The sequence below is a fragment of the Astatotilapia calliptera genome, chromosome 6, assembly GCF_900246225.1.
Source record: "Astatotilapia calliptera chromosome 6, fAstCal1.2, whole genome shotgun sequence".
NCBI classification, from domain to species: Eukaryota; Metazoa; Chordata; class Actinopteri; order Cichliformes; family Cichlidae; genus Astatotilapia; species Astatotilapia calliptera.
This window is the reverse complement of record NC_039307.1, coordinates 22,467,288-22,472,076: the sequence shown is the minus strand read 5'-3', so window position 1 is coordinate 22,472,076 and position 4,789 is coordinate 22,467,288. Positions and strand designations below refer to the sequence as shown.

Genomic DNA, 4,789 nt, shown 5'->3' with positions numbered 1-4,789 from the left:
AAAATCGACATCGATGTGCCTTATGTATGAATTCTGGTTGTGCTTACTGACCTTGCTACAAAGTCGCACAACTTGGTGGATTGTTGGAGCATTACGGCTACCGTAGTCAGGAGCCTCGCAGAGTAATCTGGGTCCAAAACTCTGCCTTCTTCAGGTCCCAAAGTCAAACGAGCACTGCAGCTCCACTGAGAGTTAAAAACTGTCTAAATTATTTCATCTTTAATATCATGATCAGCATTGTTGCTTAACCAGGTGTAACAATTAAGTTTAACATCCAGGTGTCCATGAAAACAGAATTTATTAAATTAACGGAGCTAGAAGTTAGCAGAAAGTTAGCTTGCTAGTTTCCACCCAAACATAATATAGCATGTTCTGACTGAGAGATTTCTGAAAAAATTCAAACGTACTGCTCTGCTATCACTTCCAACATAAATGAAGAGAGAAAACTAAACAGCAGTGATGTTTGTGGGGTTACTAAGTTGGACTAGCTGGTACTGGTTTTATTTTGTTGTATTTAGCTGCAACACCTTAAAGGCCAGTTCATGAAAGTCTTGTTGGACATAAACCAGTCCGTGGTGCAAAAAAGGTTGTGGACCGCTGCTGTAAATGGACCAAACTTCAGTCAGGAGAACAACTGAGATAATCCATCCACAATACGGGGTTAGTCATTAATATACTACAACAACATGGGAATAGAGCAGCTGTGAGAGAATTCAACATTAATGAATCAATGGTACAGAAATGGAGAAAGCAAGAAGAATGAGTTGAGTAAAGTTTGACTTACCTGACTGTTTTGTTTCGCTTAATGCGCCTTATAATCCGGTACGCCTTATGTATAAAACAGACCCATTCATTGACAGCACGCCTTATAAGCCGGTGTGCCTTATGGTCTCAAAAATACGGTAAGTGAAATCAACTAATATAATGAATACAATTTAACATACTGTTGCAATCTTCAGCATATCCAATGCAACATTAATTATCTAATATATTCTTTAATATTGAGCACAAGCAAAAGCTTAATAAAGACATGAGAACAAGTAAAGTAAAATACAAAAATATTTTTTAAGCCAATCTGGTGATATCATGTGTTGATACTTGTATCAGACAAATTAAGAAACACATATTTCCTAATGATTCCAACAGCCCCTCTTGCAGTAAAACAATAATTGCTATTTTGGACTTAATGCCTTACCATTGTCTTCTCTGTGGTTTTAGTTATGACTACAGTTTGACAAGGTGTTTGCTAATACCTAAGTAGGTTTACTGTTTAAACTTGATTGACTAGCTTGATTCATAACGGCAATTAATTTCATGAAATCCTGTAATCTTTCCATTATGTTCATATTTCAGTCTAAGAAAATGCATTATTCTGATGCAGGTGAATATAAAATAAGTGCAACATATTCACATGATAATTTTAATGATGATATTTAAAAAACAACAACAAGAATAACTTAGTAAAAAGTACCAGTCATAATGAATGACCTTTAATATATTACACCTTTTCACATTTTCACATCATGTTCTCAACAAATAAAGACAAAAAGTATTGTCTCTTAAGCAATAACTATCATATTTCAGTTTAATTTCATAATTTCCTTAGGGATTAAAGTTTTCTGATTGTTTACTATCGCAATTGTTTTTTTTTTTCATTTACATACTGAACAAGAAGAGAAGATTTTAATTCACAGCATACCTTTTTAAACATGCTTGAGTCCATACTGTACCGCTCTAACCTCTGAATACAGTTTGGCAGTAGATTACTCTGTGCTTTTCTTCATTTTCAGTGCAATATTTGAGCACAAACTTGAACAATTTCAGGGTGTGTTGTTTAATTACTGACTGACAGTTTGGTTCCTAATAATCTGATCCAGTTATAATTCATATGGCATAGTGTTTTGTTTTTTTTTCTTTTTGTTTACCCTGTCTGGGTGCTGACAAGATTATTATGTGGTTTCTGGCTCTAATCATTAGTTACACCTTGGGACATTTCTTAACAAAGGTGCTCTGGTAGCTGTATATAAGAAGAGCTCAACTTTCCGAATATCACTACAACAACTTCCTTCACTCTGAGACTGACTGCTGCAAGCAGTGGACTAGACGTAATTACATGAGTCTTTGTTGTCAAATTTTTCTTTGCCAGGATAGGATTAACTGTGGAATTGTAATTGTTTAATTAACTTATTTGATTTGATTAAATCTTTATTACCATTTTTATTTCAACAGGTACGATCACTGAAACCATGCTGAAGGTAGCATTTGTGCTTGGATGCCTCCTGAGCCTCACTTTGACTCAACCTGTAAGTCTGACATTATCACATATTTTTACGTATTTATTTGCACTTATGCATTCAGATACCATTAATAATACTGTAATACAATAAAATGAAGGCAGTATTGAACTTGATCATTGTCTACAGATGGGTATGGCGCGCAAAAGACTTGTGCGCTCAAGCTCTGAATCTTACTCTGGGTCAGGGGTGAGTGCTTTTCTTATTTTTTTTTTCCATTACAAAATGGCAAATGATTTTTGATGCACAAGTCAGAGTACTGTGATTTGAATTACATTGTGGATTATTGCCTCCTAAATATCTAAGTTTTTAGTTTTACAGATGTAACGTTTCTCTGCATTTGATAATAAATATTTTTATTTGTGGTTTTTCAGGAAGCCAATCAACTGCCACAGTTAAACAATCAACAGCTGCAGCTACTCATACAATTACTACTTGCCAGCCTAGCAACAACCACTACTAGAGCTCCAACCACTACAACAGCTGCACCCACCCCTCGTCCGGCTGTAACTGGTTAAAAACTGGCATTTAACTATTGAATGAAAGTTAGCATGCAGTGCAACTGTCAATTTGTGATATTTTAATGAGAAAAGATAGCAGTGTCTACCAAATAAAATTTATGAATAGAAAATGTGTGTTTTTCTGTTTGTAAGAAATGTAAGTCCCTCAGCTAACCATTATATTCCCCTTTCAATAAAGAGTTCACATCACATGTGATGTGAGCAGCTATTTAGGTGTTTACTAATGAACACTGTTGATCTAAAATAGAGTTTAAATTATGGTACATCAACGATATTACATAATAAACTTTCTTAAGTTTTCTAAAATTGGGTAGACTGTGCTTCCCTAATATTTAGAAGCTGCTGCCGAGGTTGGTAGCATTAACTTGAAAGTAATATTCCTGGTGGGTTTTTTTCAGTAGGAAAATTCATAGTCAAACAGTTTAGCAACGGCGGGTCAAGGGGCAAGTTAGGACATAAAAGTGATAGCCTGTTAGTATGCCTCGTTATTTAAGACCGTTTATATACTGGAAAGAGTTTAAGATTAAGATTTCAGATTCAGATAACATTTTAAATCACCTACATGTGGCGTGGTGGAAATTTACTCACTCCAAAAGTAGCTACCATCCACATCGAAAGGAGATGGCTAAGGCTACATCCACACTAATGCGTTTTTTTTTTGTTGTTTTTTTTTTTTTTGCTTGTCCCGTTTGGCTCTTTTGCCATCAGAATTATTGTCTAAAGGCAAAGAAAGATGCCCAACGGATTTACTTTACCAAATGGACCATCCCAGCCTTGCCGTAATGGTCTATTTCAGACCTTCCCAAAGTGTGGGGCCCGCCCCCTAGGGGGCAAAACGCTTGGACACTGCTAGCACGGGCGCCTACAGAAACGCAAACAGGAGATGAAGCATAGCTGAATATGTTTCCAAACCAACTTCATTCTAAACCAAAGACTAGAAAATATGTTATAGCATATCTTCCCTTTGGCTTCACCTGCACAAGTGCCGAAGTAGGTCTCCCTGCAGAATTGCTTTTCCCTTCGTCGGGAGCACGCACTGGGCTGTTTAAATCACGGACAAACAGGATCCCACATTCGTGATTTTTAGTTCACAAACACTTCTTGTAATGACTAACTACTCCTGACCAGTGTTGGTCAAGTTACTTGAAAAAAGTAATCAGTAACTAATTACTGATTACTTCCCCAAAAAAGTAATCCCGTTACTTTACTGATTACTTATTTTCAAAAGTAATTAATTACTTAGTTACTTAGTTACTTTTAAAAAACACGATTTACAACCTGAATAGGTGATAAAGCGATAGATCTTTCAGCCCAATTCTACTTTTTCTGCATAATCCATCATACAAAATGTAATCAAATGGAAAAGTCTCTTTTTTTTAACTTGTTTTATCAGTTTTAATCTTTTAACTCTATGCATCAAGCAAAAATTTAATTATATGCAACATTCTCTGACTTGAATAAATTAGTTTAACATTTAAACCTATTTTCTACACATTCCAGCACATAAAATAAAATATTTTTTGTGTTTACACTCAGTCTTTCAAATAGATGCAAGTAAAACGCAGCAGAAAAAAAATAAAGTCAAAGACTCAGCGGTCTTGTTGCTCTATTTTCACCTGTAAAGCAGGACTAGGGGTAGGCGGAGGTTTACCCTGGTGCAGGTGTGCCGCGGTCAGTTGTGCATTACGTCCCGTAGGAACGCTGCGTTCCTACGGGAAGTAACGGTAATCTAATTACCGTTTTTGCAATAGTAATCCCTTACTTTACTCGTTACTTGAAAAAAGTAATCAGATTACAGTAACGCGTTACAAGTAACGCGTTACTGCCCATCTCTGCTCCTGACATTTTGGAGATATACATACTATAGGGGAGACCGGGGATAGTTGTAACGTGGGTCAGTTGTAACACTTTCAATTTCTCCAATCAGGGCTAAGTTTCAAATGATGTGACTCATCCTGTGCATGCCCAATTCAG

At 36.1% G+C, this 4,789-nt stretch overlaps 1 long non-coding RNA gene across 1 annotated transcript; it reads left to right on the top strand.

Moving 5' to 3' along the window:
• Positions 1-2,061: 2,061 nt before the first annotated feature.
• LOC113023449 (uncharacterized) lies at positions 2,062-2,854 on the top strand. The gene is made up of 4 exons (XR_003272578.1): positions 2,062-2,105; positions 2,230-2,303; positions 2,424-2,483; positions 2,669-2,854. It is a non-coding gene; the product is annotated as an uncharacterized LOC113023449 (long non-coding RNA).
• Positions 2,855-4,789: the final 1,935 nt, after the last annotated feature.